The sequence below is a fragment of the Papaver somniferum genome, chromosome 2 (assembly GCF_003573695.1).
Source record: "Papaver somniferum cultivar HN1 chromosome 2, ASM357369v1, whole genome shotgun sequence".
NCBI lineage: Eukaryota > Viridiplantae > Streptophyta > Magnoliopsida > Ranunculales > Papaveraceae > Papaver > Papaver somniferum.
The window spans coordinates 60,708,925-60,721,679 of NC_039359.1; the positions used below are offsets into that span (position 1 = coordinate 60,708,925).

At 34.6% G+C, this 12,755-nt stretch overlaps 1 long non-coding RNA gene across 4 annotated transcripts; it reads right to left on the reverse strand.

The window, feature by feature from the left end:
• Window positions 1-3,067: 3,067 nt before the first annotated feature.
• On the reverse strand, window positions 3,068-6,527 carry LOC113347799. Of its 4 annotated transcripts, none has more exons than XR_003359250.1 (6): window positions 6,018-6,527; window positions 5,861-5,914; window positions 4,950-5,111; window positions 4,640-4,797; window positions 3,815-4,546; window positions 3,068-3,351 (listed from the first exon to the last, which is right to left on the reverse strand). It is a non-coding gene; the product is annotated as an uncharacterized LOC113347799 (long non-coding RNA). The 4 variants fall into 4 exon arrangements; XR_003359249.1 differs by having other exon boundaries at window positions 3,815-3,927; window positions 4,575-4,797; XR_003359251.1 differs by having other exon boundaries at window positions 3,815-3,927; window positions 4,494-4,797.
• Between the last annotated feature and the right edge of the window lie 6,228 nt (window positions 6,528-12,755).

The following is a 12,755-nucleotide window of genomic DNA, read 5'->3' on the forward strand; positions in this document are numbered from 1 at the left end:
TCGTAGGGTGGTTAAAATACACTTAGTGGCTATAGTCTATAAATCCCATAGGTTTTTGTCTCACGTACTCTAAAAGGTATCCGGTTAATAGACTAACAGGGTATGTTGGACTAAGGTTTTTTCTTCTTTTTCCCTCCGCTAAGTGAGAAACATTTGAACAAATTCCAAATAACAGAATAACGGGAATATCTATTTGTGTTTTTGTTGTAAAAGAAGATTTTGAGGGAAGGGAGCTGCTAGACTAACGGAGTATGTGTGCTTAGCATTGCGGTCGGTGCGTGCGAAAATAGAGTCCGCTTTTCTGTTTCAGGTGATAAACTCGGGTTGATTTATCATTTCCGTTGAGGAAATTGTTTAACCTTTTTCTTTTTTCCTTCTCTTATTGGAGATCCCGGCTCTGTCGACACTTCAAACCGCCATGATTTTCGAGATAGGATTAACACGGCTTATCGGTTTACATGCACGTGTTACTACTACCCCTCGGTTTATCGTTATGGTATGTTACCCGTTGCGCAGAGGTTAAGTGCATAAGCCAAATAAATAAACAGTATTGTGCCATTATTTCGAGCAAATGGTAATGGCTCCACAAACATCAAAAAAACAATTATATCTTAATTTATTGAAATAAATTAAATCAAATACATGTGAATACCACGGCGACACTGTATTGTTTGCATCCTTTTCGTAGGAAAAGTATACTCAGTTTTGTACATCCTAGAGTTCTTATCAAGCTGGATCATTCAATCCTTGACAGAGGTATAATCATTTTGTTTTTGACTCGAATAAGGACAAGCGTTTCACAAATCCAGATCCATGAAACCCAGTTTCCTCGAACATCTTATTTGGAGAATCTTTTAGTTGATGGGGATACGATAAATTCGTAAGAAACTGAATGCATAATGTATTATCTTTCCCTTTTTGGGTTGAACCAATATCAAGTTTATATACAAGCAAGTAATGGACATGTAAACATTGTTTCCGATCACACGCTTATTTGAAACGAAAAAAGCTAAGCATGAAATAACGATGTTTATTGCAATTTCATTTAAAAAATTTACTGATTTTTGTCACATTTAGTAAATATAATTTTATAAACAACTAATAATGAGTATGATTCGTCTGGTTCATAGCACATTAACTATTCAGAAGTTCATTAAGATAATTTAATTTGATTTTGACATCCATGAAAATGGTTTCATTAAAAAGTTCATCATCTAATGGCTAGGGTTAATGGTATTAGTTAATTCTAATTAAGTAATCATAGGTCGGCTAATATGCTAGATTCCATAACTTCATGTCTACTCTCGTCCCATATTCCAAAAGATTCCCACTGGACGTAAATCTAGTGGCATAGATTATTTATTTATTTTGGACTCGCAAGCCTAGTTAGCAATTCGTAGTTCGACATACGTACGGAACGGCATACGTACGTGTATTATTCGGGTTTACAAAAATCAAGTTCGGTCAAAAATCCGGTCAACGGTTCGTGAGTCGGGAATAAATCGGAACGGCATACGTACGCGTATAATTCGTTTTAGAGTTGTTGATTCGCTACACAAAATTCGGCACACATAAATAACATATTAATAAGTATTTATATCATAAAAGACTAATTTTTGTATAAGTCTAGGGATTTAAAGATGGAAAAGATGTTGATGAATGAAATATATATGGACTAATGATATTATAAGAAATATATATGACAAATATAACAAAAACTAAAAGCTGGAACGGTGGTCTGGCATGCTCATTTAGGAGCATTGGGACTCAAGTTCGATCCCCATTATTCTTTTCTTTTTTTAGTGAATTGACCGAGTCTAGTTCTTACCGATTCGAACGGGCGAACTAGTCGGATACGCGAATAATTCGTGCATTATACGGCTAGCTCATATTACACGCGTATTAGGTTCGGAGTTAGGTTTGTACGCGTATGATTCGCGAAACGTATCGGTTCGGAATTATTCGCCGAATTCCCTTTTTTTTGGTGGATTTCACATATATCTTTATCACACAATAAATATATCCCTACTTTCTTTAAAAGAAATCAATTTAATTATTAATACCAACTTTACCCTCACAAATATCCTTATCACCAGATTCAGATTTAAACTCTCTCTCCTCTTCTCTTCCACAAACAGCGACCAACTTCTTCGTCGCACCACCGCCATACCAGCACCACCTCCACTTCCGCCATCACCTATTATCACCGTCTCCTTCTAAAGAATCGATTTAGATCGATTTCCTCTTTATTCAACTACAAATCTCAAATCTGGTGATTGTTCAACCAGAAACAATGATGGTATGTACTTGATTCGCATTGCCTTCTCGAACCCTAGTTTTTTATTTCATTCTTTTTTAGATCGATAACATATTCAGGTAAAAATGATGAAATTGATGATGGAAATTTTAAGTTTGTTACTTGATTTTTCAGTTTAATCTACTATGATAGAGATATCGGTGGAATTGATGATGCAGATTTTGCAATGCTGGTGGTTGTATTTGATGATGTAGATGGAAGAAGCTTAAAACGATGTAATTGATAACGGAGATTGTGGAGGTTCTGGTTGGAATGATATGGTTGTGGTGAGGTTAGAGTATTGAAATTGCTGATGAAGATAGTGGTGGTATTGGTTTTTGTGATGGTGGTGGTGGATATTCTGTGTGATTGTTGGTGTTGTTTGCGTTTAGCTTCAGATGGAGAGCTTGGTCTTGAAGCTGTTGCTGCTTATGAAGCTACAAGTGATGATAAATTGTTGTTGTTTATATGTTTTTACGGGATCAATTGTTATTGTTGATCCCATTTAATGGATCAACTCCTATTGTTGACCCAATTTTTTATGAATTGGTTTTTTCCAAAACAACTGTCTTGGCAAAAGTTGAATTCTTTAAAAGAACCACTTCTTTCATCAGTATATTCATTGTATTCACAAGACTTTGATAGACACATTGGTTTATATTCATAATTTTACAAAAAAAAATGATTTGATTCAGCTGAATCGTTAAGCTGATTCAGCTGAATTTTAAACTAACATTGGAGCTGAAATCAAAATTAAAACTAAAATTAATATATGAAAACAAAGTTAACATTTATATTAAAAGGTGGATTCAGTTTACAACTTCAATATCTAAATATTACCCCAGTTCAACGTATTAAAACTTTGAAAATACACTCATTAATTTCAATTGTACAAGAGCACTTCCAGCAACACTAGTATAGATTGGTTTCTTTTAATATCATGTCTTCAAGAGAACTTCCAGCAACAACTTCATCCTCCTTAGTGGAGAAGTAAGCTTCCACTTGAAATCTGACAAAAGGGCTCCAATACAAAGGATACTTCAAGCAAAGAATATCTGCACATATATGGCCACAATACCACTAGTCAACAACAATGGAAAAAATAAAAGATACATCACGGTAGGCTGCATGCTCAAGTATTCTCTGCAACAATAATAACAACGACAATGAGCACCAAGGATGACCATATCTCTCCTAGCAAGGTTAAGGTCTATGCTAGTCGAAGAAGTCATGTAATAGGTGTAATGATTATATATGGTAACTGTCCAGCATGATAAATTGTGCAGAATTCTAAATCTAATCAAATTGGTGTAGAACGAGGATTGGTATACTCGGAACGATACTATCCTGACTCCAATTTGATGTTCGAGATCCCAGATCAGGAACTGATCATTCACATACACTTTCTATCATAAATTCAAGTAATGAATCACTTATGGATCCTCATCCTTAAATATATATTCACTGAAAATGTCTCTCTTAAGGGACACAAAACTAAAGGATTCGTAGGCTACGCACCATATCTAGGGAATTCAAGTAATTCGTAGGTCACAATATCTTCCATGAAGACAGGCTTTACTTGTTATCATCCTGCCCACCAAAGAAGATCCAGCAAGTGTATCCAGCAACTCCTACGATACGAAACACGAGTACCCAACCAACATAATAAGAAGCTGCATTAGTCTTTGAAATTAGTAGGCCCAGGTAAACAACAAGCATATCCGAAGCAAACAACAATAATGTTGTAAATCTTTATGTTAATGCTCCAAAAACTTAAATATGACGGTCATTTATTTTAAGAAACATCCATTAAAACCACAACATAGAACATAATTCCATCAAATAGGAAAAAGGTATAAGCATAAGCAATTGATGATTAAAGCAATATTGTAAAAGTTATAAAGTTCCAGTGGCATAAATTATTGAAGTTTAATGCTAAAATGATTCAAGCCTTTGATTGTATCTTATATATAACCTAGTGGTATGCATGTGAAGGGAATGCAAGCTACATTTAACTTCATTTATTGCTTAAAAACATGATAAACACACTTCATCAAAATAAATAAAAATCTACTTGAAGCAAAAGAGAAATCACATAGATTTGGTTGACAGTGCTTACAACTCCTTCAAAGATAAACTCAGTACACCAACAATACTAACTAGAACATAGATATAAAGAAGGTTGAAGATTACTTACAGATTAGTAACAAACGAGCTAGTGCAAATAAGAGTTTCCAACATCTACAACACCTAAATCAATCGTAAACAACAACCCCACCTTAGAAAGAGCTTGACTAATGACCGTCATTCCACAACCAAATGCTCCAGGAACGATACAAGTACCTCAAGAACTGAGGGCAGAAGAGGATCGAGAACACGTTGCATTTAGACCGGTCATGACATGATTCATTGAGCGGGACTCTGCGAAAAATGATACAACTCGTCACCTGCCTAATGGCAAGTTTTGATGCAACAGGTCTTGGAGTACGGACATGCCAAGTCTGCAACAAGGAAGCACAGATTGATATCATAAATCCTGAACCCACACATACCATTTGAAAACCTAATTAAAAAACAAACTCGAGCTATAACAAGAATGCATTAGTTTTGAAGTATGCACGTAGTGAAGATTAGGAAAAGAATGTAAGCCAACCTATGATAATTGTGCCGAAGTGGCACATATCCAGCACATCAACTTGAGCGAGAGCATATCCAAAAAGATCCATTTGCAGTCACTCACGAAAGTTGTGATGCAGCAAAGTTTTCACTCGGACATGGCGAGGAATATCTTTTTTGTCATCTTGAACCCAGCTCCCTGTAAATCAAGCATTGCAGCATTCATATCAGCAGCATACATCAAATTTAAAGAGCGATACTCCTTCAAATGCACATGCAATAACAATCCCATTACTAAATAGATGTCCTGTATAACAATCCCATATTGATGCCAATGTATCCTCTTCCATATTGATGCATAGCAATCCCATTACACAAACTTTCAAAAGTGTAACCAAAAAATGCATCAAAGTCAAACTTTATAACTATTTAGATTTGTCTCAAGACTCATAGAGGTCAGCAATCTTCATTACGAGTTTCTTTTCTTTAACTTCTACCCATAATAAAAAAAAAAAAACTGAAAAAGTAGCGAATATGTCAACCACAAAACAATCGGAAAGCGGTGAACTTAAGATTGCACAACTGAATGCAACACAAAATACCCTTGCACAGGAAAGAAATTTCATAGTAAATCACAGATACACAACAGAATCTATCAGCAATTACGTTGCTAGAAATCACAATTCTTCATGGTGAGATATAGAATCTCGAAGAATCACTCTCGAAGACTATGAACAAGTTGCAGAACAGGTTCATAGTTCTGTAAACATAACTTATCAGGAAATCATCACCATGACTTCTGTAAACATATACAACAAACCCAATATCATTTTGTTCAATTGAAATCCCATCAACCCATATTGTCAAAATTAAATATAATCAAGATAACAAGTTCTAGAAGCTAGAAAACAAAATTCAATGTTCAAAGTGACTAATAGTTAATCTTACCATCTTTACTATTTCATGTAAGATCTTCATAATTGTAGTTTTGCTCAGCATTATCTGTAAATTAACATAAATTAACATAATCAGTAAAGTATAAGTACAATAGTCACATTTAGAAAAAACCTAAGAAAATTGGGGTTTTTTATTTTGTGTTTCTTACCCTGCCATTTGTAGATATAATACTGAGAATTACCCATAACACAAAGAAATTCACTGATAATTCCTAATTGAAGAATTGCTTCAAACCAAAACTTCTTCATCACTGATTTCTGTTGAACTCTTCTTCGATTTGCTACTGATAATGAAATGAAAGGAGGTTCGATTTCTTCTTTGGTTATAAGACAAAATAGAAGAATAGTTGATTGGAACCAATCGAAGAAATTGAAGATAAGGAAATGATACAGATCGAAGAAATTGAAGAAAGAAGAAAATATCACAGATCGAAGATATTGATGCAAAGCTACAGATCGAATCATGGGTTCTGGGAGAGTTTAGTTTGAATGAAGTATATTAGTAGAATGAATTATAATGAAACAAGGGATTCAGAGTTAGGGTTTGGTAGTTTCTGTTCGGGGGAAAAGATGAAGAAGATGGAAAGAGAAACCGCATCTAAATAAGATTTAAGAGAGAGAGAGATAAAGTTTTAGGGAAGGAGAAATCTGGGGCAATAGAAACCATTTGCTCTCCCAGTGGTTCTTATGTTTACAAAAATACCCTTTAATAAAACCACTGTTTATGAGACAAGTTTTATTTTTCCGATTTTTTCTTCCATAAAACCACTTTCGCTCACAAAACTTAGTTACGTCAGCCCAACGACAGTAGTATTTGTGAAGCCCAGGAAGTCATTAAAAACTCATTTTCCACTAGTGCAAGTTCACTCCATTTACACGAACCAACTTACCTGTTTTGATAGTCGTCCAGATTCCTCTTGATAATCCCTGATGGAACTAAAATTATTCTAACCGATCTTAGATAAGGTCGCAGCTGGATCATCATACTTTGTGCGTCCGAATCTTTTCAGAAAAGATGCAGAGAAGCCTTCCTAGTTACGATTAGGAGACATTTATTTCATCCACTTATACCATTGCAACGCTTTCCCATCAAGATTAATATCTGCCAACTACACCTGTTTTGCTGGTAGTATTTCATAAAGTTGAAAGTACAATTCAGCGCGATATAACCAACCTTTGTACCTTGAAACCGTCGAAAAATCACCTTCCCATTATTCTTAGACATATTGTGGACTCCACGGTTTGATGCCGAGTCTTTTTCCCAACAATTTCTCTAAATGTTCATCCAAAGGATTGCTTGATGTAGCCATCGTGGTGACTTGTGTTGTCAATTGCTCCATGAATCTTCTTTTCCCTTCTCTAGTTTTGGTCATACAAGGAGTCGAAACCGCTCTGATACCAATGATAAGAACTGAATGCTTATCACGGCCACCAGAAATGGTTGTTATTGCACACAATAAATAAGTAATAAACAAGGTTTTATAAATTTCGATGATCAAATACAGGACCTGACATCTCTTTTTATAGACTTATAGATAAACCAATCCTAATAAGACGCTTAAACATACCCCTAAAACTATTAAACTTCCTGCGCATTGAAAAACTAAATGAAAAAAACCTTACAAGGAGTTCCAGACAAACTAAAAGACTGAAATGTACACCTACAAAAATTCTAATACGTAGTGAAAAGTATTCCCAAAATATGGCAGAAGCTTATGCTTCCTTGTCACATTTCTGTATTCCCATGACAAAGTTTGATTCTATCAAAATGGTAACTAGTTTCAATTCTAGTACATGGAGGGTAGTTCCTGGTATGGATTCACGGAATCCAGTTTCATCAAGCATCTTATTTTATATAGCTTGGAAATGGAAATATGATAAATTTGTAAGAAAACAAAATATGTAAATCAGTTAATGGATTATCTTTTACATACGCTTCAGGTTGGATCAGTTCTTATCAGGTATACATATACATATACGAGCATATTTAACATCAAATTACATGGAAATTAATCTTGTTTATTCTCTAACCTCACATTTATTTGACATGGAGAAAATTGAACATAAACGAAGTATGAAATTAACATTTGTTATCAAAGTGCATAAAGAAAACATGAACCCTACGTAACCAATGTTTGATGATGGAGCTTGTTTTTTGATTCGCCACTATTGACTCTAAGACGACCCTTTTTTCGTGTATTACTACGTGTTTTTTGGCATATTTTTACGCGCCGTGTATTGATACATTTGTGCCATAAGTGCTGCTTAATGAACTGATTAGCGTATCTTGACAACAAGGTGGACTAAAACCATGTGTGACACTCTGCCAGATAGTGTATTTTGCTTCTGTAAATTTAATCTTCTTTATGCGTCATAATTGTAATAGCACAGCACATTTTGCACTTCTCCTATTGTTAAAGATATCATAAAATGGACCACATTGGACAAGGACAGTCACCGGAGGTACATGACAGTATTGAAATGCATCACGACATGTTAGCCGGTTTGATAGTGGAATTTGTTTGTCCCAAACAACATGAGGGCATTCTACACATGTTTACCAAATTATTCAACATTTCGAACATTTCGTAAACAATTTCATGCTCAAAACAAGTTTGATTCCACTGGTTCATAATACATTTGATTAAGATGTTTAAATTTGATTTCGACATCCATGAAAATGGTTTACTTAAAAAGTTCCTCTAATAAGGGATAAACTTGAAGTTCTATAAACATGGTGTACTTAAAAAGTTCCTCTAATAAGGGCTGAACTTGAATTTCTATAAAGGAGTAATAGTATTAGTTAATTCTATGTAAGTACTTAACAAAGAGGAATAAAGTTTTATCTTTAACTCGGAGTGACTCGTTAATTCTGAAAAATTAAATCTCTCTTCTGATCATTTATTTCTCATTTTGCATGTTAATTTAATCACCTTCTTTATACATGTTCAGTTTTATTTTGTAATCTGATGGATCATGTTATCTCTATTCACTAGGTACTGGATTCGGTGCTGAAAGGTTGCTTCAAGATTGGAGTGGTTTTGCCTATTTTTCTCGTAATCTCTGCTTACACGATTCCATGGCTCAACTTTTGATTCTCTTATGGCACGCGATGATACAATTTATACCTTTTTGTTCTATGTATCTGCATGAAGCATTAATTGGTATCGGTTTATTCTCCCCATGGCTCTTTTTTAGGGTTTCGAAGCAAGGTAGAAGTCTATTAATTAACTTTAAGACTAAATTATGGAGATGTAAGAACTTTTCATCCAGGTGTAAAACATTCACCCATCAAATAAGAGGCAATTGATTATTTATTTTAATCTTCTACCTCGTTGTTTTCTCCCAGTTCTTTTCTTACTTCTTCTGTTCTCTTTCAATGGATTCGGAACTAGTTCAGGTCCAAGAGAAAATGGAGTTTACTTTGATAACAGATAGATTGAGATTTTTAAGGGAACCAGATATTTCAACAGAAGATCTTCTACAGGGAGCAGTGCAGTTTAAGTTCAGTTTTTTAGGCAAAGTATATGACACTAAGGTTTACACAGTAAGTGAACTTGATAAAGAATTGAAAAATCTTTGGCCAAAAAGTAAAGACATCATCATCAAAAGAGAGGAAAATGACTGCTACCGGATAAAGTTTTACACTTCAGATGAATATGATATTGTTCTCAAGTTTAGACCCTGGTTTCTAGAACGAGACTTGCTCGTGATGGAAACTTGGAATCCTTAGATTCCAAAAAGTCTAGTGGATTTAACTAAAGTGCTTCTTTGGTTACGTTTTTACAACATGTAGCCGGGGTTTGCGTATCCAAAGATTTTTAATGGCATAGCATCTGGAATGGGAGAAGTGAGAGCACTAGATCCACCTGATTGTGTAGTTCCAAAAGGCAAAGTACAAAAAACACTAGTTTTGTTGGATGTCAGAGATCCACTCTGAAGAGGTTTTTGTATCAAAAATGCAGCAGGGGAGGAAATTTGAATCAGGTTGTTTTATGAAAAGCAATCATTTAATTTGTGTGGTTACTGCTATACAATAGATCATAAAGAGCTTGAATGTGAAACTATAGCATCATATCTTTTACAACAACAAAGAGGATATCTCCCTTCAACATCAATTCTTAATCCTCCATCATGGACAAACCCAGATACCAGAGGAGTCAAATATGGAAACCAACATACAACAGCTGATTCACTGGAACAGAGCTCTAAAGTTATAGAACAAGTTGGTTCTCATCAGGGAGTTGAAGATCAAATGATAGGGCTGGCTCTTCAGACATGCATGCAGACCCAAAAAACATTCTTCCGGCGCAATTTAATGTGGAAGTGTCCAAAGATGCAGTTATTTTAAAAGAGTAAGATGCAGACAACAACATCAGGAACATTCATTTGTCTTCTTCTTCTCCAGTATCAGTGGTTGGCTGTAACTCTCAAGGTATGATTGAGGTTTTTATTAATAACAATAAAACAAAAAGTCAGGTGGTCCATAGACAGGAAAAGAAAATCATATTTGAAGATGGTGGTCCTAGTAATACTAAAAATTCATATCAGGATTTGGACCACAATTTAGGGAGATAATATCTTAGGAAATTTGTCTGAAGGTGATGTGGAGCAGCAATTACGGGCTTTTAATTCCTCTATGGGTCAGGAAGGTGGATACAGGTCAAATATGGATATGTTAAAATCCTACTGCTTTAGGTAAACTGGATGTATCATTTGATGACTTCAATGCTAGCAACTTAGATCCAGATTCATGTCTCCCAGAGCAAGCTTTTAAAGAACCACTCAAATACCTTGTTAATCAAATTGAAGATAACTTGTCTAGTTATCATTCTTCTAGCTATAATGTGGATGTCTCTGGCAATGAGTGTGTAAGTATGGATGAGTTTTTGTCATCTCCCAACTCATATACCTCATTTCATGGAACTATTTCAGCAAAACCACTCTAAGAGACGTAAAGCAACTTCTTCAAGTACTGATGGCCAGGTAATTCCTCTTCTCAATTTTAATTCACTTAATACCCAATATGAATTTCGTATATTACCGCTTCAGATCTATTTTACTAGTACACTATTATTTCCCAATGTTCTATTACAAATAATCTTCTTTCTTAACACTATGAAGATTGTGTCATGGAATTTCCAAGGCTTAGCAGGTAAAGAAACCATAGATCATCTAAAAGACATCATTAGAATACATAATCCGGATATCATTTTTCTCATGGAAACTAAATGTGGATCTATTAAAGAAAAATATTTAATTCAGCCTTTAAATTATCCAAATTTCCACTTTGTTAGTTCCATTGGGTTATCGGGAGGATTAGCTCTTCTTTGGAAAGATGGATTTCCTTGTGACATAATTTGTAGTAAAGATAACATGGTGCACTTTATCATTACTTCAAATTATTCAAAACAAGAATGGCTTCTTTCCTGCGTATATGGGTCAACATAACTTGATTTGAAAAAACAACAATGAGAATTCTTAAAGGATCTCAGTGAAAATATTTTTCAGTCATGGATTGTCATGGGAGACCTTAATGTTCACATTTCAGCAGAGGATGCTTCAACTAGTGTTGCCTCTCTAGAAAATTGGATTAGTGCAGGGTTAATGGATATGGGGTTTACTGGTTCAAAGCATACCTGGAAAAACAGAATTAACGGAAAGGGTTATAAAAGAGCAAGGATAAATTTAGTCCTTCATAACTCAAATTGGATCAGAGATTATCCAGATTCCAAAGTCCTTCATCTCCCATTCTTAGGTTCTGATCATTGCCCTTTACTCTCAATTACAGAGACAGAATCAACTAAACCAAGGAATGTATGGAAATTCTATAGACGCTGGCTTAAGGATTTAAATTGTTCTGATATCATTTCAAATGCATGGGTTGTGTCTAATAATCAGGATCTATCTCATAAACTCTGTTAAACTATACGTGAACTCTCTAGATGGAATAGAAAGTATTTTGGGTGTATAGATTTTCATGTCGAGCATTTAAGAGATCATCTATCTACTCTCCAAGCAAAACCTTATAGTGAGAATATATCCATTAAGATACACCACAATATTCAAAGGTTAAATCATTGGAAAAAGGTGGAAGCAGACTTTTGGCATAAAAAATCAGGGGAAAACTGGTCAAGAGATTCTGATAATAATAGAGCCTATTTCCATACCCTGGCAAATAGAAGGAAAGCAAGAAACCATATCTCATCTCTTAGAGATGAACATTGTCAATGACATCATTCATATAATGACCTTCAAAACCTTCTTACCAATCATTTTTCTTCTATTGCCAAGTCAACTAATCCTGTTTTTTCAGAACATACTTTTGACATCATTTCCCCAGTTATTACTCAAGAAGAAAATAATTCTTTAGTATCACTACCTACAAAGGAAGAAATCCTAAATGTCGTAAGAAGTATGCCGAGTTGGAATTCACCAGGACCCGATGGATTTCAAGCTGGGTTCTACTTATCACAATGGCAACAGTGGGTAATGACATTGTGCAATTAGTACAATAATTCTTCATTAATAAAACAATGTCTAGTTTCATAAACCAAACTGTTACTTGCCTGATACCAAAAACTCACCATCCTTCGACACCTAGTGATTACAGGCCAATTGGTGATGTAACTCAAATGTTGTTGTAGATAGTGGTGAAAACTGGGTTCTTTTCGAACTTGTGAATGTAACTCTTTTTTTTTAAGATTTAAACAAATAAATAAATGAAGGAAATTAATAGTAATGTCAAGATTATAGAAAGATTAAGGCTCAGGATTCACTATTACTTCAAGTTGATTGGTTATAAATAATATTTCAGAAATTATTATTAAGCTCTTTTTCTTATTAAATCACTTTTTAATTTAAAAGGTGTCCAAATATTAAGTTGT